This window comes from Mirounga angustirostris, unplaced genomic scaffold (assembly GCF_029215605.1).
Source record: "Mirounga angustirostris isolate CCGP_5_RB_7025 unplaced genomic scaffold, mMirAng1.0.hap1 SCAF_11, whole genome shotgun sequence".
Classification (NCBI taxonomy): domain Eukaryota; kingdom Metazoa; phylum Chordata; class Mammalia; order Carnivora; family Phocidae; genus Mirounga; species Mirounga angustirostris.
The window spans coordinates 79,703,211-79,725,029 of record NW_026991719.1 but is presented as its reverse complement, the minus strand read 5'-3'; the positions used below and the strand labels follow the sequence as shown (position 1 = coordinate 79,725,029).

The window sequence follows — 21,819 nt, the reverse complement described above, 5'->3', positions numbered from 1 at the left end:
TTCTTTGTGGTTGAGTTCCAGTTTCAAAACATTGTATCTGAAAATATGCAGGGAATAATCTCAGTCTTTTGGTATCAGTTGAGATCTGCTTTGTGACCCACTATGTGATCTATTCTGGAGAAAGTTCTGTGTGCACTTGGGAAGAATGGATATTCTGTTGTTTTAGGATGGAATGTTCTGTATATATCTATGAAGTCCATCTGGTTCAGTGTCCTTCAAAGCTCTTGATTTTTTGTTGATCTTCTGCTTAGATGATCTGTCTATTGCTGCTACTGGAGTGTTGAAGTGTCCTACTATTAATATATTATTATCAATATGATTATTTTGGCTATTATTGGTTAATATAGTTGGCTGCTCCCATGTTGGGGACATATATATTTACAACTGTTAGATTTTCTTGTTTAATAGACTCTTTAACATGATATAGTGTCCCTCTACATACCTTACTACAGTCTTAGGCTTAAAATCCAAATTGTCTGATGTGAAAATTACTACCCCAGCTTTCTTTTGAGGTCCGTTGGCATGATAAATGATTCTCTATCCCCTCACTTTCAATTTGGAGGTTTCTTAAGGTTCAAAATGAGTCTCTTGTAGACAGCGTATGGATAGGCCCTGCTTTTTTATTCAATAAAACCCTGTGTCTTTTGATGGGAGCATTTAGGCCATTCATGTTGAGGCTAACTATTGAAAGATATGAATTTACTGCCATCATATTGCCTGTAAAGTCCCTGTGTCTGTAGATTGTCTCTGCTAATTTCTGGTATATATTACTCTTGTGTTCTTTCTTCTTTTATAGAATCCCCCTTGACATTTTTTGCAGAGCTGGCTTCGTGGTCACATACTCTTTCAGTTTCTGCCAGTCCTGGAAGCTCTTTATCTCTCTGTCTGTTCTGAATGAGAACCTTGATGGATAAAGTATTCTTGGCTGCATGTTCTTCTCATTTAGTACCCTGAATATGTCTTGCCAGACCTTTCTGGCTTGCCAGGTCTCTGTGGATAGGTCTGATGTTATTCTGATGTACCTCCCACTGTATGCAAGAAATCTCTTCTCCCTAGCTGCTCTCAGGATAGCTTCCTTGGCTCTAAGATTTGCAAGCTTCAGTGTTATATGTTGGGGTGTTGATCTATTTTTATTGATTTTGGGAGGGGTCCTCTCTTCCTCTTGGACATGAGTGCTTGTTTCCTTCCCCAGATTGGGAAGTTCTCAGCTATGTTTTCCTCAAATATACCTTCTATTCCTCTCTGTCTCTCCACCCCCTTGGGGATCCCAATAATTCTGACATTGGATCATTGCATGGCATCATTGATCTCTCTAAGTCTATTTTCATGGGCTATTAACTGCCTATCCCTGTCTTCATCAGCATCCTTCCTTTCTATCAGCTCATCTTCTAGATCACTGATTTGTTCTTCTGCTTCACTTACTCTGGCTATTAGAGTATCCAGTTTAGACTGAATCTCATTCATAGCATTAAAAAAAAAATATTAACATATAATGTATTATTTGTTTTAGGGGTACAGGTCTGTGATTCATCAGTCTTACACAATTCACAGTGCTCACCATAGTACATACCCTCCCCAGTGTCCATCACCCAGCCACCCCATCCCTCCCACCCCTCTCCACTTCAGCAACCCTTAGTTTGTTTCCTGAGATTAAGAGTCTCTTATGGGTTGTCTCCCTCTCTTGTTTCATCTTGGTTCATTCTTCCCTCTCTTCCCCTATGATCCTCTGTCTTGTTTCTCAAATTCCTCATATCAGTGAGATTATATGATACTTGTTTTTCTCTGATTGACTTATTTCACTTAGCATAATACCTTCTAGTTCTATCCATGTTGTTGCAAATGGCAAGATTTCATTTTTTTGATGGCTGCATAATATTCCATTGTGTATATATGTGTGTGTGTGTGTATATATAATGTATATATATATGTATTTTTGTATATATAATGTTGAGGGTAACTATTGAAAGATAGGAATTTACTGCCTGTATATATGTATATCTAATATATAATACATACATAATATATGTATATATTATATATATTATATCACATCACATCTTTATCCATTCATCTGTTGATGGACATCTAGGCTCTTTCCATAGTTTGGCTATTGTGGACATTACTGCTATAAACATTGGGGTGCATGTACCCCTTCGAATCACTGCATTTGTATCTTTGGGGTAAATACCAAGTAGTGAAATAGCATTTTTAAGTTGCCCTGATTAGATCACATTTCTGCCCTTAGAGATTCTATATTGTCACTAACGCTTTTCTCAAGCCTAGGTCTTGACCACATGATTGCTATGCTGAATTCTATCTCTAACATCTTGCTTATATCCATATCCATTAGTTCTGTGGCAGAAGACATTGTCTCTGGTTCTTTTCTTTGTTGGGAGTTCCTCCTCCTAGTCACTTTGTTGAGGGATATTTGAGGGAATGGACAGAGTCCAAAATATCAACCATGACCCAAGCAAAATACACCTTAGAAAAAAATCTGAAGAGGTCAAAACTACCACAGATAGGTCACCAAATCCAAGATGAGCAAAAATAATACAAAAGAAAGAAAAAAAAAAGAGGTGGGCAGGGAGAGAGATTATAATCTCTCAGGGTGCACACAGCAGTTTGATCTGCTTGTTCCTGCTTGATTTTTGGTCTGTGTGTTAGAACACACTATAGCCCCAAATTGCAAAGAAATCAGAACTTATATATATCAAGATAAAATTGAATAGAGTGAAAAATGGGCTAGTATGGGGCATAATCTATAAAACATGTATGTGAAAAAAATAAAAGTTAAGAAGTTACTTAAAAACATAGGTTGGGAAATAAGAATCTATTTGAAATGGGAACAGGGTTAAAAAAGAGAAAGAAAGAATAAGAAAAGAAACTAAAAGAAATGTAAAATTTTAGCCTGAAATATAAAGAGTCCTGAGGGAACACCTGGAGTTCCCTATATTATTTTACCCTGACAGTGGAGTTTTACAGTCCTGTGGAAAATATGTTTGTCATTCAACTGTTCTTCCAGTCTGTCTTCTGGAGGAGGGGCCTGCTGCTCGGCTTCTCAGGCATCTTTGCCTAGTTGGAGTTGCCCCACTCCTTGTCAGGGGGATGGGCTTAATGTGAACTGGTTGTCTGCATGGCTTCTGTTCCCTGTCGTGTTTTTGCTTCTCTTTAGAGGGTTGGTGCAAATATGGCCTTGTGGGAATCTCTGGCCCAAAGCCACAATGTCACCGTTCCCCCTACTCAACAATTCCTCCAGGTCAAACTGTTTCCACCTCTGCGTTTACCAAACTCCACAGACTCATGCAATTCATGTCCACCAAACCTCTCTGGGGGGAGTTATGGGTCTCATGAGCATCTCTGTGCTTTGTGACTTTGCAATTGCTAGTGGCCATGGGCTCGGGCGTGCACCCTCTTCTGCAGCTCCCGGGTCATGCTGGGTGCTTCCCCAGTGTCCCTTCATGGGCCACACCACCCTGAGAGCTGTTCTTGTCATGGGCACAAGCCGTTTTATATCTCCCCTAGGATGTTAAACAGGCTGTACCTTCTAGTCCTTTTCAGAGTGGTCAGGCAGAGGGCAGTCTCCCTACCAGCTCGGCTTGTCATTTAAGGTGACCAGAGCTGAGAGTCCCTTCTGGGCTTGCTGACCATAACCATTCTCCCCATTCCACTGCTTGGGCACTTTATTGGGTCAGGCTCCTCCCCCATTCTTTCTTAGTCTCCTGGAATCCTGAGACCACAGTGACTCACCTAGAATTCTGCCCTATTTGTCCCTTCTGCCCTTTTAAGTAGGGGGTGTCTCTCACTAGAGCAGATTTCCAAAGGCCCAGATTTTTTGTTCTGGTGTTATATCACTTTCTGGTGACCGGCTTATGGAGACTCCCTCCCCCCTCCATTTATCTTCGGATATTTCCCCTGAAGGTTCAAGGTTCCACAAAAAGTAGTCATTTTTTCTGCTTGTGGAGATCCAGATAAATCTTCTTACATCTCAGGTTGAATTTGTGTGTGTTCAGAATGGTTTGATAGATAACCAGCTAAATTCGAGGGACCAGATGAAACAAGGTCCCCTACTCTGCTGCCTCTTGCTCCCTCTCCAATAAATCTTATTTCTATTCTAAACTCTTATAAAAAGACAGAAGATTATGATTTTCAAGTCAGACACCTAATAAGTGGCAGAACCAGGATTGGATCCAGAGTCCACAATCTTCATACACAATGGTGGCTCATTCCAAAATGGAGAGTCCTTATGTTCATATTTTATAGCAGTTGGTGTGAGGAGTCTGGGATTGGGAGTTAAAGCTGGTCTTAGAGATAGTAAGCAAGATGGTTATGAGTGATTCTGGGGCAGAAGAGATAAATGATGGAAATTCAATAAAACATTAAATTTGATAAATTACGGTAAAGGTGAATATGTTTGTAATATGTGCTATTGTTGAAGTGGTTGATAAGAATACTGTAACCACCTCCTACAGTTGACTACTTATATTAAATGAACAAAATGAAGATCAAATTTTTCTAGACCTGGTGTGTATCAATGTGCACCACTCTTCAGTGACTACCACCAATGAATTTGAAGTCAATGGGAAAGGAACTTATTTCTTATCAAAACAATTTCAATGCTTTTGGACTGCAGAGAAGAATACATTCTGATATGTGTACTGTGCCCATCATTTTCACATTTTATTTGTTGTTTTCTTTCAATACTATTAAGAAAAACTGACATACATTACTGTATAAGTTTAAGGTGTACAGCATGATGGTTTGATTTACACATATTGTAAAGGATTATCACAATAGGTTTAGGTAACACCCATCTTCTCATATAGAGACTATAAAAAGAAAAGGAAGAGGAAAAAAATAAAGGGAAAAATACTCCTTGTGATAAGAATTCTTAGGATTTATTCTTTTAACAACTTCCTTATGTATCATACAGTAGCATTAGCTATAGTCATCATGTTGTACATTATATCCCTAGTACTTATGTACCTTATAACTGAAAGTTTGTACCATTTTACCACCTTTGTCCAATCCCTACCACCACCCCTCCACTTCTGGTAACCACAAGCCTGATCTCTTTTTCTATAGTTTGTTTTTTGTTTTGTTTTGTTTAGAATCAACATATAGTGAGGTCATACAGTATTTGTCTTTCTTTGACTTATTTCATTTAGCATAATGCCTTCAATGTCCATCTATGTTGTCACAAATGGTAGGATTTCCTCATTTTTTAATGACTGGAATACACACACACACACACACACATATACCTACACAACTTCTTTATCCATGTACCCATCGGTGTACACTTAGGATGTTTCCTTGTCTTGGCTGTTGTAAATAATGCTGCTTATGAACATGGGGGTGCAGATACCTTTTCAAGTTAGTGTTTTTGTTATCTTTGGGTATATCCCCAGATGTGGACTTGCTGGATCATTTGGTAGTTCTATTTTTAATTTTTTGACGATCCTCTATACTGTTTTCCTTAATGACTATACCAATTTACAGTCCCACCAACAGTGCACAAGAGTTCCCATTCTTCCACATCCATGCTAGCATTTGTTATATCTTTTCTTTTGGATGATGGCCATTCTAACAGGCATGACGTGTTATTTCATTGTGGTTATAATTTTCATTTCCCTAATGACTAGTGATGTTGAGCATTTTTTCATGTACCTGTCAGCATTTTTCATGTACCTATTAGCCTTTCATTTATCTTCTTAGGAGAAATGTTTATTCAGCTCCTTTGCTCACTTTTTAACTGGGTTATTTATTTATATATTTATTTATTTATTTATTTATTTATTTATTTATTTATTTATTTATTTATTTTTGCTATTGAGTTGTATGAGTAACATATATTTTGGATAGTAACTTCTTATCATATATTGTTTGCAAGTTTCCCATTCTATAGGTTGTCTTTTCACTTTATTGATGGTTTTCTTTTGCTAAGCAAAAGCTTCTTAGCTTCAACTAGTCTCACTTGTTTGTTTTTGATTTTGTTACTTGTACTTTTGGTGTCATATCCAAAATGTCACTACCAAAACCCATGCCAAGGAGCTTTTTTATGATTTTTTTTAGGAGTTTTGTGGTATCAGGTCTTACATTTAAGTCCTTAACAAATTTTGAGTTGATTTTTTTTTTTTGAGTGGTGTAGTATATGGGTCCCCTTTCTTTCTTTTGTTTTCTTGCATATAAATATCCCATTATTCTATCACCATTGAAAAGAGTGTCTTTTCTCCACTGAGTGTTCTTGACTCCCTTGTCAAACATTAGTTGATTCTATATGCTTGGGTTTATTTGTAGGCTCTCTATTCTGTTCCACTAAGGTATTTGTCTCTTTTTATGCCAGTACCATACTGTTTTTATTACTGTATCTTCATAGTATAGCTTGAAATTGGGAAGTGTGTTACCTCCTCCTTTGTTCTTCTTCTATATGTTGAGATGTGTTCCTTTATGCCTAAATTTGTTGAGTTTTTATCAGGATTTTATGTTGGATTCTGTCAAATGCTTTTTCTCTATTGAGATCATTATATGATTCTTTTATTTCATTATCAATGTGATATGTCACATTGATTGATTTGCATATATTAAATTGTCTTTGCATCCCAGAGATAAATCCCACTTGATCATGGAATGATTGTTTAATGTGCTACTGGATTCAGTGTGCTAGTATTTAATTGAGAATTTTTCCATCTATATTTATCAGAGAAATTGGCCTGTGTTTTTCTTTTTTAGTAGTGTCCTTTCCTGATTTTGGTATCAGGATAATGCTGGCCTTGTAAAATTAGTTTGAGAGTGTTCCCTTCTCCTTATTTTTTTGGAAGAATTTGAGGATTAATGTTAATTTTTGTTGAAAGTTTTGGTAAAATTTACCAGTGAAACCATCTGGTCCTGGGCTTTTCTTCATTATGAGATTTTTGATTACTGATTTAATTTTCTTACTAGTAATTGGTCTATTCAGATTTTTAATTTCTTCCTAACTTAGTCTTGGTAAGTTGTATGTTTCTAATAATTTTATTTGCATTTCTTCTAGGTTGCCCAATTTGTTGGCATATGGTTGTCCATAGTAGCCTTTTATGATCCTATGAATTTCTGTGATATCAGTTGTAGTGTCTCCTTTTTCATTTATAATTTTGTTGATTTGGATCCCTTCTCTTTTTTTTCTTGGTTAGTCTAGCTAAGGATTTGTCAGTTTTCTTTATCTATTCAAAGAAACAACTGTTTGGTTAATATTTTTTTATTGTTTTTATGTTCTTATTTCATTTATTTCTGCTTTAATCTTTATTATTTCCCTTCTGCTAACTTTGGGCTCAGCTGGTTCTTCTTTCTCTAGTTCCTTAAGAATTAAGTTGTTTACTTGGGATTTTTCTTTCTTCTTAACGTGTTTTTTGTCTCTTTGCTTTTATTACATTCCATAAGTTCTGGTATCTTGTTTCCATTTTGTATGTCTCATTTAAAAAAAAATTCCCTTTAATTTCTTATTTAATCCATTTGGTTGTTCAGGATAATATTATTTGATTTACATGTGTTCATGAGTTTTCCATTTTTCCTCTTCTTATTGATCTCTAGTTTCATGCCATTGTGGTCAGAGAAGGCACTTGCTATGATTTCCATCTTCCTGAATTTGCTAAAACTTGTTTTGTGGCCTACCATATAGTCTACCCTAGAAAATATTCCATGTACACTTGAGAAAAAAACATACTAAATAATACCTGAAAAATGGTCCAAATCTAGGGAAAGAAACAGACATCCAGATCCAGAAGGCACAGAGATCCCCAAACAAAGTCAACACAAGGAAGTCCACACCAAGACACATAAAATTAAAATAGCAAAAGGGAGCAGAAAAAATCAGCACAAGAATGCAGTTACACACAAGGGAATTTTAAAAGCAGTACAAGAAAGCATTTATACACAGGGAAAACCCATAAGGCTATCAGCTGATTTCTCAGCAGAAACTTTACAAGTCAGATACAAGTGGCATGATATATCCAAAGTGCTGAGAGAGAGAGAAAAAAAAAAACTAACCAAGAATATTCTGTCCAGCAAGGCCACTATTCAGAATAGAAGGAGAGATAAAGTTTCCTAGATAAGCAATATTTAAAGGAATTTATTACCACTAAACCAGTCTTATAAGAAATTTTAAGGGGAGTTCTTTGAGTGGAAAGGAAAGGCCATAATTAAGAGTAAGAAAATTAGAAAAAGAACATATGTCCCAGGTATATACAAACATAATAAAAGTAGTAGATTAATCACTTATAAAACTAGAATAGAGGTTAAAGCACAAAAGCAGTAAAATCAATTATATCTATAAAAATCAAAGGATACACAAAATAAAATAACATAAAGTATAACATTATATACATAAAATGTGTGTGGAGGGTAAAAATTTAGTGCTTATAGAATGGGTTCAAGCTTAAGTGACCTAAGCCTAATATAGACTGCTTTATGAATAGAATAGTACATACAAACCTAATGGTAACCACAAAGCAGAAGCCTGTAATAGATATGCAAAAAATAAAGGGTAAGGAATCCAAGCATATCACTAAGGAAAGCTATCAAACCACAAGGGAAGAGAACAAGAGAAGAAAGTGACAGAGAAACACTATAAAAACAATTGTAAAATAAGTAACAAAATGAAAATAAGTATATGCCTATCAATAATTATTTTGAATGTAAATGGATTTCATGCTCCAATCAAAAGACATAGGGTGACATAATGGAATAAAAAAAAAGACCCTTCTATATGCTGCCTACAAGAGACTCATTTTAGACCTAAAAACACATGCAGATTAAAAATAAGGGATGGAAAAGCATTTATCATGCAAATGAAGGTGAAAAGAAAGCTGGGGGAGCAATACATATATTTGACAAAATAGACTTTAAAACAGACTGTACCAAGAGACAAAGAAGGACACTAATCATAAAGGGAACAATCCAATGAAAAGACATAAAACTTTTAAATATTTATGCACCTAACATGGGAGCACCCAAATACATAAGGTAACTATTAACAGACATAAAGGGAGAAATTGATAGTAATGCAAAAATAGTAGGGGACTTTAACATTCCACTTGTATCAATGGATAGATCATCCAGACAAAAACTAAAAAGTAACAAGGAAATGGTGGCTTTGAATGACACATTGAATCAGATGGACCTAATAGATTATTCAGAACATTCCATCCCAAACAGTGGAATACATATTCTTTTGAAGTACATACAGAACATTCTCCAGAATAGACCATGTGTTAAGCCACAAAACAAGTGAATAAATTCAAAGAGCTTGAAATCATATGTCTTTTTTACTATAATGCTGTAAAACTAAAATCAACCACAAGAAAAAATCTGGAAAGAACACAAATATATGGAAGGTAAATAACATGCTACTAAACAATGAATGATTCAACTAAGAAATCAAAGAAAATTAAAAAAATACATGGGGACAAATGAGAATGGAAGCACAATGGTCCAAAATGTTTGGGATGCAACAAAAGCTGTTCTAAGAAGGAAGATTATAACAATATAAGCCTAACTCAAGAAGCAAGAATATTTTCAAATAAACAACCTAACCTTAACACTTAAAGGAACTAGAAAAAGAAGAACAAAGACCAAAGACAGTAGAAGGATGGAAATAATAGATTAGAACAGAAATAAGTGAAATAAAGACTAAAAACAACAACAACAACAACAACAACAACAACAACAACAACAACAATAGAACAGATCGATGAAACCAGGAGCTAGTTCTCTGAAAAAATCAACAAAATTGATAAACCTTACTCAGACTCATTAAAAAAGAGAGAGAGGACTCAAATAAAATCAGAAATGAAAGAGGAGAAATAACAATCAACACTATAGAAATACAAATAATTATAGGAGAATATTATGAAAAATTATATGCCAACAAATTGGACAACTTAGAAGAAATGGATAAATTTCTAGAAACATATAACCTCCCCAAACTACATCAGGAAGAAACAGAAAATTTGAACAGACTGATTACCAGTAATGAAATTAAATCAGTAATAAAAAAACTCCCAACAAACAAATGTCCAGAACTAGATGGCTTCACAGATGAATTCTACCAAAATTTTAAAAAAAAGAGTTAATACTGGATCTTGATGTGGATGATATGGAGATGGAGAGCTATGAAGTCCCATGGAACACTGTCCTGCGAGGTGGGAGCCCTGTCTTGGTAGGTATGAGTCTATTTATAAGAAATTCTAGAGTAGGCAAACCAATCTATAGTGACAAAGCAGATCAGTGGTTGCCTGGATCTGGGGTGGGAATGGGGACTGAAAGCAAAGGGGCATGGGCGCCTGGGTGGCTCAGTTGGTTAAGCAACTGCCTTTGGCTCAGGTCATGATCCTGGAGTCCTGGGATCGAGTCCCGCATCGGGCTCCCTGCTCGGCGGGGAGTCTGCTTCTCCCTCTGACCCTCCTCCCTCTCGTGCTCTCTGTCTCTCATTCTCTGTCTCAAATAAATAAAAAAATAAAAAAAAAAAAAAGAAAGCAAAGGGGCTTCAGGGAAGGGTTCCAGAAAAATTGGGGGGAGTATTGAGAACATTCTAGATCTTAACTGTGGTGGTAGTTACAATGGTACACAGATGTCACAACTCATTGATAAAAAGAAAAAAATAAAATAAAAAAGAGTTAATACCTAATTTTCTCAAGGTCTTCCAAAAAATAGAAGAGGAAGGAAAGCTTCAAAATTCATTCAATGATGCCAGCATTACCCTGATACCATAACCAGATAAAGACACTCCAAAAATGAAAACTACAGGCCAACATCTCTAATATATATTGATGCAAAAATCCTCAATAAAGTATTAGCAAACCAAATTCAACAATATATTAAAAAATTATTTACTATGATCAAGTCAGATTTATTCCTGGAATGTGAGGGTGGTTCAGTATTTGTAAATCAATGTGATACAATTACATTAACAAGAGCAAGGATAAAAACCATATGACCATTTCAATAGATGCAGAAAAAAAAAATCTGACAAAGTATATTTAGTCATGATAAAAACTTTCAACAAAGTGGGTTAAAGGGAATATACCTCAACATAATAAAGGCCATAAATAAAAAATCCAAAGCTAACATCATACTCAGTGGCAAAAAACTAAGCTTTTTACTCTAAGATCAGGAACAAGACAAGGATGTTCACTCTCACCACTTTTATTCAACATAGTACTGGAAGTCCTAGCCACAGCAATCAGATAAGAAAAAGGAATAAAAGGCAACCAAATTGGTAAGAAGTAAAACTTTCACTATTTGCAGATAACATGATACTCTATATAGAAAACCCTAAAGCTTCCACTAAAAAATGGCTAGAACTGATAAATTCAGTAAAGTCACAGGATACAAAATAAATATACAGAAATCTGTTTCATCTCTATACAATAATAATGAGGCAGGATAAAAAGACATTAAGAAAACAATGCCACTTACAACAGCACCAAAAATAATAAAATACCTAAGAATAAATTTAACCAAGGAGGTTAAGTGCATTCTGAAAACTATAAATCATGATGCAAGAATTGAAGATGACACATACAAATGGGCAGATATTTCATGCTCATGGATTGTAAGAATGAATATTGTTAAAATTTCCATACTACCCAAAGCAATCTACAGTTTAATGCAATTCCTGTCAAAATACCAACACCATTTTTTTCTCAGAACTAGAACAAATAATTCTAAAATTTGTATTGAACCACAAAGACCCTGAATAGCTATACCAATCTTGAGAAAGAAGAACAAAGCTGGAGGTATCGCAATTCCAGATTTCAAGATGTACTACAAATCTGTAGTAACCAAAACAGTACGTTACTGGTACAAAATAGACACAAAGATCAATGTAACAGATTAGAGCTCAGAAATAAACCCATAATTATATGGTCAATTCATTCATGACAAAGGAGACAAGAATATACAATGGGAAAAAGTCTTTTCAACAAATGGTGTTGGTAAAACTGGACAGCCACATGGAAAATAATGAAACTGAACCACTTTGTTACACCATACACAAAAATAAACTCAAAATGGATTAAAGACATAAATGTGAAACCTGAAACCATAAAATTCCTAGAAGAAAACATAAGCAGTAATCTCTTTGATATCAGCTGTAGAAACATTTTTCTAGATATGTCTCCTGACACAAGGGAACCAAAAGCAAAATCAAACTACTGGGACTACACAAAGATAAAAAGCTTTTTGCACAGTGAAGGAAACCATGAACAAAACTAAAGGACAACCCACTGAATGGGAGAAGATATTTGCAAATGATATATCTGATAAGGGGTTAGTATCTAAAATGTATAAAGAACTTATACAATTTAACACCAGAAAAAAACAAATAATCCAATTAGAAATGGGCAGAAAACATGAATGGGTTTTTTCCAAAGAAGACATACAGATGGCCAACAGACACATGAAAATATGCTCAACATCACTCATTATCAGGGAAATGCAATTCAAAACCACAATGAGTTATCATCTCACACTTGTCAGAATGGTTAAAATAGAAAAGATAAGAAATAACACATGTTGGAGAGAATATTGAGAAAAAAGAACTATCATGACCTATTGGTGGAAATCCAATCTGGTGTAGCCACTGTAGAAAACAGTATGGAGGTTCCTCAAAAAATTAAAGATAGAATTAACATATGATCCAGTAATTCCACCACTGGGTATTTACCAAAGAATTAAAAAACACTAATTCAAAAAGATTTATGTAACTCTATGTTTATTTCAGTGTTATTTACAATAGCCAAGATATGGAAGCAACCCATGTGTCCATTGATATATGAACAATTAAAGAAGTGTGATATATATATATATATCACACAACGGAATATTACTTAGTCCTAAGAAGAATTAAATCTTGCCATTTGCAACAGCATGGATGGATCTAGAAAGTATAATGCTAAGTGCAATAAGTCAGTCAGAGGAAGACAAATACCATATGATTTCATTCATATATGGAATTTAAAAAAAACAAATAAAGAAACAAAGATGAATCTCAGATCTGTACCTCTGAAACAAATAATGCAATATATGTTAAGAAAAAAAAAAGAAGAAGAAGAAGGTAGCGGGAAGGGAAGAATGAAGTGGGGGAAATCGGAGGGGTAGATGAACCATGAGAGACGATGGACTCTGAAAAACAAACTGAGGGTTCTAGAGGTGAGGGGGGTGGGAGGATGGGTTAGCCTGGTGGTGGGTATTGAGGAGGGCACATTCTGCATGGAGCACTGGGTGTTATGCACAAACAATGAATCATGGAACACTTCATCTAAAACTAATGATATAATGTATGGGGATTAACATAAGAATAAAAAAAAAAACCTAAAAAAAAAAAAGAAACAAAGAAACAAAGAGACAAAAAAAACAAAACAAAACAAAAACAAAACAAAAACAAAAACCCAGACTCTTAAATATAGAGAATGAACTCGTTGTTGCCAGAGGGGAGGTGGGTAAGGGAATGGGTGAAATAGATAGAACGGATTAAGAGTACACTTAAAGTGATGAGCACTGAGTAATGTATAGAGTTGTTGAAACATTATATTGTACACCTGAAACTAATGTAACACTGTATGTTAATTATACTTGAATAAAAATTTAAATTAAAAAATAACTGGCCTACATTCTTTAAAATTACAAAGGTCATGAAAGTAAAGTTTCAGAAACTGCTCCAGTGAAGGAAATTAAAGTGATATGAAAACCAAATGCAGTGCACAATTGTGAACTGGATCCTTTTGCTATGAAGGATATTGTTGAGACGACTGGGAGATTTGATTTGGGATCTGAAAAATAGATGTTTGTGATGTAGAAACATTAATTTCCAGATTTTGATGGTTGTATTGTAGTTATATAGGAGAATGCCCTTTATGGCAGAAAAAACAAAATAAAATATTCAGGGTTGATGAGATATCATGTTGGCAACTTACTCTCCAGTGGTTTAGGAGGAAAAATTTGTTTGGCCTATATCTCCATACTTGCAAATTTTCTATAAGTTTGGCATTATATGTGCATGTATGTTTATAAAGGGAAGGTATCATAGTGGCAGTGTATGAGAAAATGAGCTTTGAAAATCAGACAGACCTAGGTCTGATTCTTGGCCTTTATCACTTAGTTGTGTGACACTGAACCAATTATTTAACTTCCCTGAATCTAAGTTTTCCTATTCAAAGTAGAATATAATTACAGTTACATTTCACTGGGCTTCCATTGTAGTTACGTGAGAGATGAGATCATGGTCATCATCATCATTTTTCCTATTACTGAGAATTTGCTCTATGCATTGAATTTAGTGGAGTACTTTTCAAACTCTGTGATGAAAGATATTTTTGAAAGTTTAATTCATTATTGACTAATACTTTTAGAAAATACGATAACAATGAATTTCTCAAAATAAATACAAAGTACAAGGGTACATTTTCACTAGAGTCAACAAACATGAAATTACATTTTAGTACATATGAGAAGAGATGTTATAAGAAAAATAAATTAATTATAAAACCTATATATGATGCATTGAAAGTGTAAGTATGGGCAAGTAATGATTACTTGAGTAGAATAGTGATTCCCCATATTAGATGCCTATATGCACACTTTGAAAGACACTGTGTATATCAATATCTAAAGTTTATAATGTGACAAAGGAGCTAGCTTATGGCTAAGTAATTTACAGGATCTAGGCTGTATTGATGACAATGCTATTTGCAAAGAATACTGCATATGTGATTCTTGCATGTTTTGTTTTAATAACAGAGTAGAGAAATGCTTCTCATATAAGTATGTTGACAGGAGTAAAAGAGATTTTAAAGCAATTTCAGCAAGGTCAAGTTATTCATTTTAACTTTTACTCAAGATGAAATGAATGATGTCATTTCAAAATTTATTTTCAAGGTTTCATTGGTAGCCAGTTCCAAAATTTTAACCTGTAAAACTGTAGTACAATTGTCTTTCAAAGAAGGAAATGGATTTCATATTTTAGTATGTGTTTTAGTTGATAAACTGATCTAAAAATATCACATGTTGTTATATGGTCCTATTGAGAATGACTACAACACAGCTTGCATCAAAGCAACTCATCACATTAGTTCAACAACACCTGAGCTAGTCAATACCTATTTAATGAAACAAGCACTTTCTAGGATGTTGTGACAATGTCAATGCAGTTATAGTTTGCAAACTCTGTTTCTATACTTATCTATCATGGACTGGTAACAAAAAATTCACTACCAGCACTGGTTCAAGGACTACATTTTGAGCACTGGCTTAGTGCTTTGGATGGATTAACTTAAGAAATAATGTAAATAAAGCACTCAGCACAGTGAGAGGTACCAAGTATATACTTCAATAAATATAGCTATTATTCACATCAATATTGTTATTTTTTTAAAAATATGGAATGCTTCACAAATTTGCATGTCATCCTTGTTCAGGGGCCATGATAATCTTCTCTGTATTATTCCAATTTTAGTATATGTACTGCTGAATGAGCACTCATGTTAATATTATTTAAAATATTGTCTACTGAGCCTCAAAGACTTTTCTCACTGGGAAAAGCAGTTTTCATTAATTAAGATGTACACAGCGTCAAGTTCAAGTACTGCCCATAGACCACACAAACAGGACATGTCCACCCTACCATCCACTCAAAAGCAGATTCTGTCCATTCAAAAATATAAGTAAAAGCTTGCTTCATTAGGAACACTTGTCTGGCCATATAGTCCTTACCTAGTTTTGGTGCTGACTCCTTTCAGAAACTATCCATACATGCCCTATGACAAATCATTATGATGTTAACTAAAGCACCAGCAAAGAGGAACACAAAGTTTAAGTACTCTATTCAAGATACTGACTACTGAGTTTCTTTATTTCCAGGAAACATGCCAAACTTCATCTAAGTCAGGGAATTCTTTAGACACACCTTCATATTTTCTCCCCTTACTGGAGATATTTGAACCCAGGTGTTAGATCTTATGGAATTACAAAATTGATTCAGTTCACTCTCCAGATAGCATATTGGGCAAGTGTGCTTCATTCTAGGTCATTAGCCAGGATTTTGAGCACCTCTGGCAAGTGCTTCTCCCCTTTTCTTTGCCATGTTTACACTCAGTAGGTGGCCTTAATAAATCAGATCACCTTACTGGTCATGGAACAAATGCTGTCTACTGTATATTCTACCTTACTTATGAGCCACCAAATTTGGTCTTCTAATTTTCAAAATAGTTTAGGCTGGGTAGAATAACTTAGTAGTGAAAGATAGCACAACAGAAATATATTAGTAACCAGTATACCAATAGAGAATTTCTTGGGTAAGAAATTCCCAGAGGGATCTAAACTCTTCCTGTAATACTAAAAAATGACTGTAGGCTGCATTTATGGTCCTAAGACAGCCAGAGCATATATATTCTTCTTTAATCTGATATGTTTATTATTATTTTTGTGGAGTCGTTTATGGGATTGTTCTGTTACTATCTGGAATAGACATGCACATTTTCTATATTCAAATGCACTTTTTTGTGGTTCAGTTATTTTAATTATGCATTTTATTTTAAGTACATTGTTTTATCATGGGTCTTATTAATTGTTCAATTATCACTCTGTTCCTGAGTTTATGTTTATGACACAGCAGCCTTGAAACAGAGTAGGATAGACCCAGCCTCCCAACTAAAGAAGGCATAGCTTCATAGTCAGCTCATTGAAACTTGTCTGAAAAACAACCAGAATGGGTGAAAAATGGAGGGTGGCATTAGCCTCCCTTATTGCTGTTTCCTGGTTAACTTAAACTATCTACTGAGCCCTGATTCTAATAAGATATATTTTTTAAAGATTTTATTTATTCATTTATTTGAGAGAGTGAGAGAGAGAGAGCACACGAGAGGGGGGAAGGTCACAGGGAGAAGCAGACTCCCCGCCGAGCAGGGAGCCCAATGCGGGACTCGATCCTGGGACTCCAGGATCATGATCTGAGCCGAAGGCAGTCGCTTAACCAACTGAGCCACCCAGGTGCCCGTAATAAGATATTTTTTAATAGTAAATGCCACAGATACATTTTGTTGTGGAAATAAAAGATGACTCTGAGCAATTCATAGTGCAATTTTGACTTCTGTAAAACAATTAGAAAATGACCATCCTCAGATTTAGGAAAACGTTTTTTTTTTTTTTTTTTTTTTTTTTTTTTAATATAGCTAGGAATAATTTCAGTCTTTTCCAAAATTTTTGGTAAAAATAACTATAGAGGTAAAATAAACTTCTAGAATTCTAAAAAAAATTCAACTGAAATTTGGTTGGACTTGATAAATAGCATCTTTCTATTTTCTTATATTTAAAGAGTATCTTCTGGGTAATACTGAAGAAAAATGAGTTAACTTGGACTTCTTTGAACTTAATTGAAAAGCACAGTTTTCAGATGAGCACTGAGTAGCACTGGTTTAGTGAGAACAAGAGAAGTCTACTGCCTTATAACTGAATGATGGTCTTCCCCCAATTTATATCTTGATGTGTCCAAAATATATAAAATTATGGCTTAATTAATAATCATGATGGCTTAACTATACTCTATTCAAAAGAGATTCTATATATGTATATGCATTTCATAAATATTCTTATAAAATACTATTACTATGTATCACTTCTTGAAAAATGCAATAGTTTTTGTGGTCTGTTAAGTGTAGTTTCCAGTTTTCAATACATTAAGCTTATGAAGTAAATATTATTCTTGCACACAATGTATATATGTGGACAATTAATATATAAGCCCCTGAAATGTAGGATATATGATTAAATAGTCCTTAGAGAGTTCTTCACTACTCATTCAAAGTGAGTCCCATTCCTTCCTGCCATCCTTTATATAGATCCTTTCTTTATTTCATGGCACTTATAATCAATAATTTTATTTATTTTCTATTTACTTGATTCATCCTTCCTCTTCCCTCTACCAGAATATAAGCTTCATGAGGCAGGACCTGTGCTAGATGTGTTCACTATTACTTTCTTAGTACTTGAAACATAGTCTGGCACATAATTGAAGCCTAATAAATTTCAATGGAACAAATGAAGATTATTATAATTCCCTATAATAACCATTATACTTAGCACAATAGTAGGTATTCAGTAAATGTTTGTTGATTATTAGACTTTTAGATATGACATAAGTAGGTTAGAGCTATCTCCTCTATGCAGTGATGTTAATACTAAACTTGCTAGTCAGGATGATACAACATTTTATTTCCTATCATTATCTAAGCAAAGGCTGAATCTCTTTCTTCAGAGTGCCAACCCTAATAGTGTACACTCACTGTTTCACTGAGTCCCTGAAACATATGTAGCCCATTTTTCAATTTGTTTTGTCAACGTGTAATATTCAGTGGAGCCAAGTACCATATGTGACCAGTAAATCAATGCTGCTAATGGAAATAGTGCAAAATGAGCTGGAAGGGAGCAAGAAACAAGGGAATGAAAAAGAGAGAAATACAATCAAGAGTCTATATAGTAAAGAGGAATGAAGTAGATAAAAAGCTGATTATTTACATGGTCTCTGTGTTAAAGTGGGAAGAACTCTGGTTTGGAAATCAGATGATCTCGGTTTGAATCCTAGCTCTGATACATACTAGTTGTGTGACCCTAAGCAAATGACATAATCTCTTGGATCATGTTTCTGCCACTTTAAAGAGGGGCTAGTAATAGCCTTGTGGACTACAGTGAGTATTAAATGAGATCATATATGTTCAATTTCCTGGACAGTTATGTTTTATATTAATCATGAGATTTAATTTCAGATAATTTTTAAATTTATTTTTATTATTGTACATTAGGCATTGTCAATTACTTTGGTAAGTTATTTAATATTTGTAGGTCTCTTTCTTCATCTGAAAAATGGGCATAATTGTGTCTACTTAATTGGATCATTGGGGAAAATTGCCTTGTAACATTATCTTGAATGGTTCCTCAATACATAGTAGGTTATGAATATATTGAAAATATGGTGTTGTGGCTAGTGATAAACCTCATTTCTGTAAAAGTGCATGTGTGTGTGTGTGTGTCCAGGAATGAGAACAAGAACTTGCATTACAGGAGCTGGCATCAAGGAGACACACAAAAAGTATAGAAATGACACTAGTAGTCTACAGAGGCCAATTTAGAAATTCTGTGATCCACTATAAGCTCCAAGATTAGTGCATGACTTAAAGAAAACTTCTGAACTTTCTAGAGATTAGTCCTCTGAAATAGCAGGATAATACCATCTCCTCTAATAACTGTTGTAAAAAATAACCAAAATAGTGGTTGGAGGACATTTTGCAAATATAAACATGTTATAGAACTGCTTAATGAGAAAATAAAAAAAGAATACATTTCATCTTATTCAACAATAAAAGTTGGACAGGTGATATTATAAAGGTCAATAGTAATCATAACAAATGATATATTTTCCACCTTTGGAGTCAAAGAAAATAGATGAGACAAATTTTCAGAATAACAGGGTAATTTTCTGGAATAGAACATCTGGCAATAGAGATCTGAAGGAGAGAGTTTCAAAATAGTATAATGAGATTCAATGAAAATAACTTAAGCCCCTCAGCTGAGCTATGATAGTTTGCTATAAACACTACAGGAGGGAAAAGAGGTTTAGAAAGGGTCAGAGGTTTAGTGTTCTTTTGAATCAGTCCTCTTCTTACCATTCCCATTGATCTCCCTCTTGCAATGAGTATGCTTTACAACTGTTAGCTACGTGAGGAGGCTTTGCTTTTAAGGAACTCAACTGCACTATGGCCAGTGGTGTGCTGGTAAATGTTTAAAAACTGCTGCCCCCAAAGCCCTGATTTTAGCATTTGTTGATTTCTGTGATAGTAATACTTCTACTACAGCTGATTTAAAGCTTCCAATGGTTTAACTACCAGTTTGAAAAATGCATGAAAATATAACAATCAGCTCTTGTGGTTAAGAGTAAGCAGCTCTAACACACTGTGCAATGCACATGGTTTCTGGAATAGGTTATGTAACTTTATGTGTAATGGTTGAGGTAGAGAGGGATGCTTTCAAAGGAAGCTTTGCTTAGATACACTCAACTAATTCCACCATGATAGCAATACTTTATATTAAATATTTCCATCATGTTCTCAGTAATAAATATAATCTACATTTCAAGTATCTGGAAATGTTTAATTATTAATATTTTCCTAGGGTTTCACCTTTTTCAATGTTGCTTTCTCTATTTTATCCTGGTTTAGATATTCTAAAATATCCAGATATATTGTTTTAGGAATGGAATTTTAAAGCTATGTTTTTGTGCACATCATTGTGGCCATTTAACTAAATTGGCCAGTCATTCCAGTCTAAACATTCAGGAAAATGGATTCAGTTCTCAAAAGCAGTCACTATTTGGTGTGTGCTTCTTCTCTGTCTGTCAGTGTGCTAACCACTTGCCAATATAAAAGTGAAGAGGATGCAGCCCCTGCTTTGCAGTGCTCATCGTTTTGCCAACAAACTAGTTACTGCTATGGATTAAATGGTGTCTGCAAAATTTTCATGGTGAAGTTCTAATGCCCAGTACTTCACAATGTGATTGTATTTGGAGATAGGACCTTTAAAGAAGTGATTAAGTTAAATTTATGTCATTATAGTGGACCCTAATCAAATCTGACTGGTGTTCTTTATAAGAAGAGGAAATTTGGACACACAAAGTGACATCAAGGATGAGGATGCACAAAGAAAAGACCATGCAAAGACAAAAATGAAGAGGAAGCCAATCTGCAAGCCAAGGAGAAAGGCCTCAGGAAGAAAACAAAACAAAACAAAAATAAAAACAAAAAACAAGCCCGAGCAGGCAGGGGAGAGGAGCTAAGATGGTGGTATCGTAGGAGAGCCCTAGACTTGCCTCATCTCTCAAACAGAACTAGATAACTACCAAATGATTTTTAATACTCAAGAAATTGACCTGAGGACTGATAGAACAAACTGCACAACTAGAGGGAGAGAAGATGCCACTTCAAGGAAGGTAGGAAGTGAGGAAACATGGTTTGAGTGAGAAACAGATCATGGGGGCTGCAAAGGGGAGGGAGACTTAGTTGCAGAGAAAAGCAAGAGAGAGTGGAATGCATAGGAATACACACACAAGGAGAAAATTTCTCCAAAGTCATTGGCTGAGAAAATGAGAGGGGCTGAATTTCATGAGTTTTTGCAACCAGTGGGACTTGAAGACTGGAGTTTTAGAAGTCCAAGTCTTGGTTGGGATAGAAACCTAGGGACAGTATCTTACTCCTGGAGAGAGGGCAGGTGAACAACGCCAGGACAGACTACATGATCTAAGGATCACCTAAGGGGCACGGGAAGAGACTGATCATACTTTTTGATGCTCATCTATGAGAGCTGACATTGCCTCTCTGGGGACAAAAGAACAAGTAGGTGCCATTTCCCTCCCCTGGCACTCAGCATAGACACAGAGACATCTGCTGAGGGTGACTAACCTGGATACTGGCTATTTAGCCTGCTTGCTCTAAATCCCATGCTCCCATGGTCTGATGCAACTACTATTCTTCCAAGAGGACCAGCACAGGTCCCCACCACACCAGGTCCCTAAAATTTAGAATTTTAAAATTCAGCAGACCTGGCTAGGGTAGAACCCAAGTTGTGCTACACTGCTCCAGGCAGCAAGTAACCTAGAGACAGTGTGAAATCAGCCATCTGAAAAATGCCTGTGATGCATGAGGGTAAATAATTTGCTCCTCTGAAAGTGCTTCCTTGAGAACAACAAGCACAGACTCCCTTCTCCAGGGACAAAGGAGCAGGCTGGTGCCATTTCCCTCCCCTACT

The 21,819-nt window shown here is 35.2% G+C and overlaps 1 non-coding gene across 1 annotated transcript; it reads right to left on the bottom strand.

Annotated features, from left to right (window-relative positions):
- Positions 1–15,401: 15,401 nt before the first annotated feature.
- On the bottom strand, positions 15,402–15,507 carry LOC123851342 (U6 spliceosomal RNA). The gene has a single exon (XR_006792547.1). It is a non-coding gene; the product is annotated as a U6 spliceosomal RNA (small nuclear RNA).
- Positions 15,508–21,819: the final 6,312 nt, after the last annotated feature.